Genomic DNA, 11,466 nt, shown 5'->3' with positions numbered 1-11,466 from the left:
TATGATACACTGTCAGAAATAGGGGTACAGTAGGAGTCCATTTCTGTCTCCAAGGTACAATCTACACTAACGTACCCCATAGGGCTGATTATTGGACCTCAAGGTACATATATGTACCATTTCTTTTAAAGGTTAAGGTACAATATTGTACCCTTGAGGGTACAGCACCAGTGACAAGCCATTGTACCCCTAAAGCTACAATTATGTACTTTATTGTCTGACAGTGAATACACATTGGAAACGAAAGATAAAAACGTTTTCCACCATGTCTTAATAACAATTTTTCCACCGGTGTTCTGCTAACTGATGTAGTCTAGATGTTATGACATGATCCGCCATCATGGAGCCGGCGGGAGAAAGTGCTAATGCTAAATTAGTGGAACACACACACATTCCAACATTAACCAGCGCTGAGAAAGATGATGATCTGTCCACACGATACCGCTTTATTTTATTTATTTATTTATTTAGAAAAGGGACAGTGAACATTAATCAACATTCATGAATGTAAATACTCAAATAATCCCCCGAAAGCTAGTTTTCATCGCTAGAGAAGAGGGCAAAACAATAACAACAATAATAGATCTAGAACTTGTAAACAACTCTGTAAAATACAAACATATTATACAAAAATACGATATGTATGTACACAATAAAAAAGAAAGATATTTTTTAAAAAACATTCTTCCTCCTGAAAGATTCCCTCGTCTCCTCAACACTCGAGTCCTGGATAACTGGAGGAGTACGAGCGATTCTTAGCTTCAACAAATCTCCTGAGTTCTCAGCACTGAAGACTAGGACTTGATAAACACGAGTCTGGCGCCCTCTATGAGCTCGAGCGTCTTCATCATCATCATCACGAGTGTGTTCACTCATCCTGGAGAGTCAAACACGTGTTATCGTCAGCCTGTGGGTTCTCCTGATGACACTGATAAGATAACGGCTTGTATCACACACTCCATCGCTGAGATCTACGACTCCACTGGCGTCACGGTGGCTAAATCATCCATTCGGCCCTCGCTCGCCCGAGCCCGAGCCTCGTCTCTCTCTCTGTCTGTGTGTCTGTCTGTCTCCGCTGGCCATAAACACACGGCCCTGGCAGAAGGTGTGTGTGATTAGCGCAGACACACTCATGTTGCTATAGGAGTTTGGAGAATGAGCTCCGAGCGCGAGTGTGTGTTAGGAAGGCATTACGAGCGCTAATGTCTCTGTGGACGTCTAATGAGGATCATATCATGTCCCCTTGACTGTGTGTGTGTGTGTGTGTGTGTGTGTGTGTGTGTTTAGGACAAAGGCTGCTTTGGTAAAAGGTTGCATTATAAAGGCATTAGGTGTGTGTTCTCAGGGTCAGAGAGACTCTTCACGAAGGCTGGATTATCTGCTGATAGCAGACGGGCGCAGCTCAGAGATACGGACAGAATCACACTCGTGTCCCGCTAACACACTCCCACAATGCAGTGCGACACAAACACACGCTCTCGGGTTAACCCTCATCCTTCCCTCGGCTCAAATGCATTTACAAAACTATGTTAAAAACTGAGTGTTCATCAGAGGGGTCATAGACTCCAGGACTTTTGTCGCACTTGAACCACGAATACACACATAAAAATTTAATTGTTTTGTGGTTGAAATTTAGAAAAGTAAGAAATCCTTCATTGTCGGGTCAATTTGACCCCCTTAGGAATGAAGGGAATGCGAGGAATGCTTCAGTTCACATAGAAAAACCTAAAAATGCTCAAAATTCAAACTAAAAATGCTAAAACTTTACCAAAAATGATTTAATAATGTCTACATGTGTATCTGAATGCACACTGAAGAGAACTGACTTTAGGACCCAGAGGAACAGCTCATTTACTACATATAGAGCTATAAGGCCATCTAGAGTCATGAAATATCATCTTATATTAATATTTTCAACAAGAGGTCGACAAAGACTCCCAATGTAAGATATTTAGAGCTGAATTAAAATGTTCAGGAATGTGAGGAATGTGCTTAAATTACTATTTATTAATTATTTATTGATCAAATCTAGTAATTTAAAGGTAAATAAAATAAATAAATAAAAATATCCAAAAAATTGCAAAAAAAACCAATATATATATATATATATATATATATATATATATTATCAAAATGAAATTTAAAAAAATGTAAGTATAATTTCAGGGCTTCGGGTCGTTTTGACCCGCGAGGGAAAGATGAAGGTTAAACGTGCCGTAACTCAGAGATCCACAGTGTTTATAATGGTTCTTACTGGCGTGTGAATGAACGCATGTTCTCAGACACTGGAAATCAAACACAAATGTTGATTCTCTGCTCAGAACTGCTTGATTGATGATCTAAGGTTATAAACTAATGACTGGAACGGTTATCGTCACCTGTGAATCTGACGGGACAAACTAAAACATCATCATTTACACACTCAGTAGAAGAACAGCAGATACACACCCTTATTCAAGTGTCCTGAAACTCTTCACCTTAAACTCAATCCCATTCAGAAATGTTGTTTTTTATTACGCCGTCGCAGAAACCAGTTAGGCCTATATCGTCTGTGACGGCTAACAGAACCAGTCACTCCAGAGACAGTACTGGTCTTTGATTTTATTTCAAGTAATATTTTATATTACTTGAATATGGTGTATCATATTCAATAAATTCAGATTTACTTAATAAAAAAGGTGCCTTGTGTGTGAGTGTGTGTGTGTGTGTGTGTGTGTGTGTGTGTGTGTGTGTGTGTGTGTGTGTGTGTGTGTGTGTGACGGTGGGTAATGAGCACTGATTAGTTAACACCAGTCAGTGTCTGCGCTGCTATTTCAGGCCCTCAGAGAGAATGTTCCAGATTGCAGAAGGGATTCACATGTCTGAAACCTTCAGATACACACACACACACACTACACACACACACACACACACACACACACACACACACACACACACACACACGTGTCCTTCAGCATCACACATTCATCATCATCATCATCATCATTTATAGCTTAATAAATGACAACACACACATAATCCTTCCTCCTATTTGCTCCCGTATGAGCACATGCTCCCAGACACACATCATTTCCTGTGCTGTGTGTGTGTGTGTGTGTGTGTGTGTGTGTGTGTGTGTGTGTGTTTGTGTAGCTGCTGCATTCACTCCACTCATGCTCTGAGATTAACTAGTCTGATCCCTAAATCAGAGCCCAAACACACACTCACACATAAACACACACACACACACACACACACACACACACACACACACACACACACACACACACACACACACACACACACACTATGGACCCTGTAACTTGCACAGAAACAGAAACACTGAAGAACAACACAACTAGTGGAGAGTGAGCATTAATTAATCATATATCACATAAATCATTATTCTGCCATCATCATTTACTCGCCCTCATGTCATAAACCTAAAGACTTTCTGCCTTCAGTGGAACACAGAAGAAGATCTGTAGTGAACTATCTCATCTGAGGTCGGAGCTCGTCACTATCGGCATTACGTTCATCTCTTCTACTTTCACATTTTTGCTGCCAGACATCATGAGAACATGCGGTGAGTGTGACCTTAGAAGTGATTAACATGACAGCTTTAAGACAGCAGAAGTGTCATTCACACACACACACACACACACACACACACACACACACACACACACACACACACACACACACACACACACACACACACACACACACACACACACACACACACACACACACACACTACTGTCACTTCCAGTTCATGAAAACACTCCATCTGTGCCTGAATCGCAGACGTGACGGGGTCAGACGAGAAGTTCAGATGAGTGTGTGATGTGGTCATCTATTTTTCAGCACTAATTGAGTTTGCTGGTCTCTCTCTCTCACACACACACACACACACACACACACACACACACACACACACACACACACACACACACACACACACACACACCTGCTTTCCATCGAGCAGCTGTGGCTGTTCTCCCAGCAGGGCCTCCATGCGGAGCTGCATCAGGGGGCCCATCAGGTCCTGCATCAGGGGGCCCATCAGGTCCTGCATCAGGGGGCCCATCAGGTCCTGCATCTAGAGGAAAACACTGAGAGTGTGAGCGAGTGTTTGGGGGTCAGAGGTCACAGTATGATGTCACGTCCCTGCTTTCTGCTGCTGTAGTATGGAGGTGAAGGCACATACATGTACATTTTCAGGTCAGAAACCAGGCATGATACACACCTTGCTCCACCTTACCATCACACCTTGATATTTAATAAAATAAACTGTCTCATGTGTACATTACTGTTTCCAGTACCGCATTTTAATATCAACTATGTAAAAAGAGTGCATCACGCCTGACCAGGGGCGATTCTAGGATTTTCATTTTAGGGGGGCTCAGCCCCCAATGAGGGTATGATGTAAAAAAAAAAAAAATTATTTTATGGTCTAATGCTCATTATTAAGTAGTTTCATTCATTCATCCAGTAACATGCATGCACGGTTTTATAATCACTGAGGTACCGAATGTGAGGTATCTAGGGGGGTTCGGGGGCATGCTCCCCCGAGAAAATTTTGATTTCTCTGATCTACATATGTGCATTTTAAGATGTTTTGAAGGCCAAAAAAATTGGATGACAATAGCTTTAAAACCATGTGCGGGCAGCTGTTTTTTTCTCACCTCATCAGCATCACACTCTTTTTGTTTTTATCTTGCTCTGTCTTTTTCCCTCCTAAAGCTGAGCTTTGACTGATATAGGCTTTTTATTTTTGTCCAACACATTCTCATACCCAAGACGTCACTTTTTGTCACTTTCAACCATGCTTCAATATCCGACGCACAAAGCACCCTTAGCGTCAATATGAGACGCTTCGGTTGGGTAGGTTTAGGTCTGTGGTAGGGTTATGCATCTCATATGGACGCTAAAGGGTGCTTTGAGCGTCAGATATTGAAGCATGGTTGAAAGTGACAAAAAGTGACGTCTTGGGTATGAGAACGGGCTGTTTTGTCTGTCAGTGAAGAAAGTAAACATAGGGTCAACTGATAGGTTGATTTATGAATCATTTTCTCAGTTTCCTAGCTTTCCTGGTAGCCTTGTCTAAGTCCATCTACAATGAAATATAAATTATTTTATTTTTTAAGCTTTTTAGCCTTTGTCAGAGGTGGGAGTAAGTCACACATGAACAAGTCACAAGTCTCAAGTCTTAACCTTCAAGTCTCAAGCAAGTCCAAGTCAATTTTGTGAAAAGCAAGTCAAGTCAAGTCAAGTCACTGCTTTATGTCAAGCAAGTCAAGTCAAGTCGTAGCTTGGGTCACAAGTCACTGGCAAGTCATACAAACGTTTGATGATTTCACTGAATTTATATATTAAAATAAGTTAAAACTACATAAGTTGTGGACTATGGTTTTATTTGATTTTTTTTTTTAAATATGCATTTCCACATGCTGAGTGGTTAAAAATCTAAAAAGGAAAAAAGAAATAAAATTTCAATCTACATAGCCTAAAATGTAAATGTAATTGAAATTAGGCCAACATTAAAGCATGAAAAATAAATATGCCTCAAACATTGCAGTAGACCATTAAAAGATATTAAATAATTCACAATTCAAGTATAATTGTTCCTATGCCACCAAATGGCATTCTTCAAACTGGCATCCCCTTTATGGAACATGAACACATCCTTAACAACAAGTTAGATCTTTCCTTTTTAACAAAAGAATAACAAGAAAAAAAAAACAGTAATAATTTAATTGACACAAAACTTACACCTGTCAATCAGGTGGATTGACTATTGTACATTATTAATCTGTGTGAGTGAGTGATTTATTAATATTTGTGAATGATGTGTGTGCATGTGTACACAGCAAAAACTCCAGTGTTAAATTAACACTCCTGGGAGTGTATACGAGTCCACACTCAAGAGTGTAAAAGTGTTAAAATATGAGTGTTAAATTAACACTCAAGAGTGTTAAAGTTAATGAGATAATTAAGTGATTAATTGAGTGATGATTGATCATTATTGAAGACACCTGATGATAACAAGCAGAATCACTGAAGGAGAACATCACAAATTGTAAGTTACCATTATGGCGATTTGTGTTTGCTTTAGTTGGGCTCTTGACCCTTATATGTTTACTTTAAATTTTGTCTGACTGTTGTATTTGAGTTATAACTGCCAGATGAACAAAGCAAAAAAGTGATCTGATGGTGTTGGTTATATTATGACAATCATCATTTGAACTTGATCACTGAACTCATTAAGATCGTTATTTCTGACTTAGATTTACGTTGTTGTTTACAGCATAACTGTGATTCTGCATAAATATCCAGAATTTTAGATATAATACAAAGGATTTCTTAAAAGTTGTTTTGAAAAAAAAAAGATAAAAAAATCGTTCTTTTAGGCACACACAGACGTCAAGATTCAGTCTATGCATCTCACCAATGGTGACGAGCAGAATATTCAATTAGGAAAAGTAAATTACATAGACAATTCAGATCATAATTTATTCATACCGCAATGCATGATGGGAGCCATTAATGAGTTGTGATTGGTGGCAGCCACTGCAACATGCTTTATTATTGTCACCATTGTTGAGATTCACAGGCAGATTATTGATATCTGTGTTTCTAAATAAATTCATTTGAAAGTGTTTTGATCAGAACAATGTTTATTAAATATTTTGAATTATATGAAAAATACTGATAATCATATGCTGTAGAATCGCAGAGCTGCTGTAATTATCAAGTTAAGATACCTCAATAAATTTCGTTTTTTGGTTCACAACATGATTATGTCAAAACATAACCAACACTATCAGATCACACTTTTCTTTGTTCATTTGACTGTTATAAATCAATAACAGCAGACAAACAAAATTTAAAGTAAACATATAAGGGTCAAGAGCCCAACTAAAGCAAACACAAATCGCCATAATGGTAACTTACAATTTGTGATGTTCTCCTTCAGTGATTCTGCTTGTTATCATCAGGTGTCTTCAATAATGATCAATCATCACTCAATTAATCACTTAATTATCTCATTAACTTTAACACTCTTGAGTGTTAATTTAACACTCATATTTTAACACTTTTACACTCTTGAGTGTGGACTCGTATACACTCACAGCCTCAGGAGTGTTAATTTAACACTGGAGTTTTTGCTGTGTACACATGCACACACATCATTCACAAATATTAATAAATCACTCACTCACACAGATTAATAATGTACAATAGTCAATCCACCTGATTGACAGGTGTAAGTTTTGTGTCAATTAAATTATTACTGTTTTTTTTTTTCTTGTTATTCTTTTGTTAAAAAGGAAAGATCTAACTTGTTGTTAAGGATGTGTTCATGTTCCATAAAGGGGATGCCAGTTTGAAGAATGCCATTTGGTGGCATAGGAACAATTATACTTGAATTGTGAATTATTTAATATCTTTTAATGGTCTACTGCAATGTTTGAGGCATATTTATTTTTCATGCTTTAATGTTGGCCTAATTTCAATTACATTTACATTTTAGGCTATGTAGTTTGAAATTTTATTTCTTTTTTCCTTTTTAGATTTTTAACCACTCAGCATGTGGAAATGCATATTTAAAAAAATGTTTCAAATAAAACCATAGTCCACAACTTATGTAGTTTTAACTTATTTTAATATATAAATTCAGTGAAATCATCAAACGTTTGTATGACTTGCCAGTGACTTGTGACCCAAGCTACGACTTGACTTGACTTGCTTGACATAAAGCAGTGACTTGACTTGACTTGACTTGCTTTTCACAAAATTGACTTGGACTTGCTTGAGACTTGAAGGTTTAAGACTTGAGACTTGTGACTTGTTCATGTGTGACTTACTCCCACCTCTGGCCTTTGTAATCAACAATACGGTTGGTTATTCATCAAGTCACCCCGTGAAAATCTATTTAATTTCAAGTCATTTAACTAACCAGCTAAACGTGTATTAATGTAACTGTCTATTGGCAATATGATTAATCTGTTCTATATTTATTTCTATTTATTAAAAATAACAACATGAATTATCAATTTGCCACTTCTATAAATCAAGTGCTTAAAAGAAAATCACAAATCCCTTTACTCTACTCTTACTCTAATATATGTATGTACACTCCTACTGATTCATTATTACTTAATACAAAACTATATTTATTAATACAAAACAAAATAACTCCACATGATGTTTCTCTCTCTGGGCCATCTAGTGCTTTCAGACAATGATGTGTCTTTAATCATTTCTGTGCATGGCAGCATAATGCAATGCCGAAATACAAAATAATATGTTTTAAAGTTTAAAAAGTAAATTAAAATAAATCATGATCGTTTTCTAAAGTATGTTTTCATGGGTGTTAATCGCTTCATTTTTGTAGGAATAAAAAACAACTATCACACTGTGATAAGGGCTGAAGGTGAACGCAGCGAAACGTAGCCTATTGGTATTGGATGAGAACCGAACCGTCCCGTGTTGCTCCAAATGCTCCAGTAACATTACATTATGTAAACTGCAATGCATTTATGACAAAGAACTGCACCGATGCAGATGTAATATCATAGCAATCTATCAATAAATGCACTCACGACACACCACCTTGTACTCTCTGATGTTCGCTCTGCTCGGCGCCACTGCAGCAGATTGAAAAATGCGCTAAATCCAAGCAGACTCAGATAAGGGGAGGAGCCGAAACATGACGCAGCTTGCCGCCGTTTCAAATGAGTTTTTTTAAAGGGGACTGAAGCGATCAAAAATGTATTAATCAAATATTTTTTAGGGGGGCTGGGCTGAAGCCCCCCTAAAAAGGGCCTAGTGACGCCCCTGCGCCTGACCCCTACATGAGCTCTTCACAGTTACTGCCAGTCATTCTCTTCTAGTGCTGTGGAAGTTAGAGACGTGTGTACCAGTGTCGTATACCTAACTTTAGAGACTAAATGTGTGAATATCCAGTGTCAGGCCAACTCTAGGCCAGTACCTCACTGGGACTCGCTCAGCGTGACACTCTAGTATAGCCTACATCCCCATACGGTGCGAGTTTGCTCTTCTATATCTCTGTATTAGTCCATCCATTAAGAGTTAAGAGTACTGACTGAGGGAATCCCCAGCTCTACAGCAGCTCTGTGATATAAAGTTAAGAAAACTAAACAACCGAGAGAAACACATGTCTACTACCTCAGGTGCACATCAGTAACATTATAATCTCATTCACAGAAGAGAAATCTGCTTACATGTACAAAAGTAACAGTGAAGACTTAAATATAAACACAGCTTCTGTGTCTTTATCAGCTTCTCCATATATATATACTGGCCCTGATCAGCACTACTAATACTTACGCTTACTCCATTCCTGTAAATCCGATTTATGAATGAATGAGTCTCTCACCCGTTGCTCCAGTGTTCGTCAACAGCCGCTGGCGCCCCCTGCTGGTGAGGCGACGAACAGCTATGGAGATCATCAATCGGCAATCTACTGATATTCCTGCCGTTCCCGCATGTCAAATGTTGAATTTTCTGTCAAATTTGAACCATTGAATTTATGGAAGCGATTTTGTAAAGCGAAATAAAATGGACTGGAAATTATTTTTAAACAGAATGAACATTTTGGAACTGAGATCTGAAAGGTGAATATGGATTATTGAATGTTTAATAATGAAAATTTGTGTGAAATGTTTTGAATTGAAATATTCACAGCTTAAATATACAACCATGTTGAATTTCAGCCCATAAAAATACAAGCCCTAAAAATACAATGTAAAAATGCAAGCAGGGTTTATTTATGCAATGCATATTTTTTACAAATAGTGCAATTGAAAAATTGAATGAGGGGCGAATTCGGCGAAATGTACGTTTATTTAATAACAAATAAAACAAAATTGATGAAGACATACAGGTATCATTTGCAAAATGTAAATGTAAGAAACTTATCCAAGATGATTATGACGATGATTACTATTATTTAACTTGTTATTATTACAAATGCCTTTACTTGAATATTTTTTCCCTTTTTATTTAGAAATCAATTTACAAACATTCAGTCATCACAGTCTATAAACAGAGATTATACATCAATTAATTACAAGTAGCAAAATATAAATAACATGAATGAAATTAATGAATAAAAAAAACAACAACAACAACAGACTTACAAACTTCATTAATTATAAGGATAAAAGGATTTTTTTCCCCTTTTTTAATTGAAAAGTTTGAGTATATATCAGTTATTACCAGCTTTCTTATTTTTTAACACACAATTTAAGAGACTCAAAAAATATACCAGTTTCAGTTTGGAATAATTTAAAACATGGTCTTGATTTGGAAAATGTTGCTTTATGAATGTGGAACTTACCTAATAAAATAAAGAGATTTACAATATTACATACATTTCTATCTTTACAATCAAAATAGGTAATAATCGGTTTCCCTTCAATTGTTATTGTACGTTTAGTTTTGGATGCCACATCATTTTCAACACTTTTCCAGAATGTAATACAAAATGAACGAGATGTAATACAAGATGAGTTAACGATTCTTGTTCTGTTACAAAAACTACAAAAATTATCAACAGGCGTGAATTTTGAGATAAACAAGTTTATGGGATATATATGATGCAATATTTTCAAATGTAATTCCCTTATTTGAATGCATTTTTATCTGCCGGGATGATGGAATTGACGTCATTACGCGAGGACGTAAAAGAACTGGTGAACCGGTTCATTGAATCGAACTGTTTCGCGGAAAAGAACCAGACCTCCCATCACTACAACTAATAGCTCACTTCTCTTTCCCATGAGCCACCGCTGGTGTTCTGCTCTCATCTACTCCAGTTAAACTCTGACTGATGTTTAAACTGTGAAACACTCGCAGACTCCATTATTCTGCTGTTCCTGCGCTGCATCTTCTGTCCAGCAGAGGGAGACAGAGTCGCACTGATGAAGATGAAGATGGAGGATGAGAGATGATATGAGATGGTGAGAGACTGCGTGATCACAGTCTCATCAGAGTAATGAAGAGTTACCCATCATGCACTGCAGTGAGAGGAAACGGTTCATGGGTTCCTCGGTTCTCGAAGCTTCAGTCACAGACACATCATCCTCATCATCAGTGGGCCGTGAAGATTTTACAGTAAATGGCTCATTATCAAAGCATGGGTTAGTCACTAAAATTATGAACAGTTATGATTTAATATGAACAAATGTGTTTGTCACTCATTGTCATAACACTCTCTCACTCACTCTCACTCTCTCAAACACACACACACACACACACACATACACACACACACACACACACATACACACACACACACACACACACACACACACACACACACACACACACACACACCTGCTCAGGGTAAAGGTATCATGGTAATAATGACACAATGCAAAAAATCTTAACAGTCTTAGGAACAGGACACATTTTCTTTAAGTAAAAGGGAAAATAAAATGATGACCTTGAAATATG

This window comes from Leuciscus leuciscus (assembly GCF_965113295.1).
Source record: "Leuciscus leuciscus genome assembly, chromosome: 20".
Lineage (NCBI taxonomy): Eukaryota > Metazoa > Chordata > Actinopteri > Cypriniformes > Leuciscidae > Leuciscus > Leuciscus leuciscus.
The sequence above is the reverse complement of the archived record's forward strand: the minus strand, read 5'-3'. Positions refer to the sequence as shown.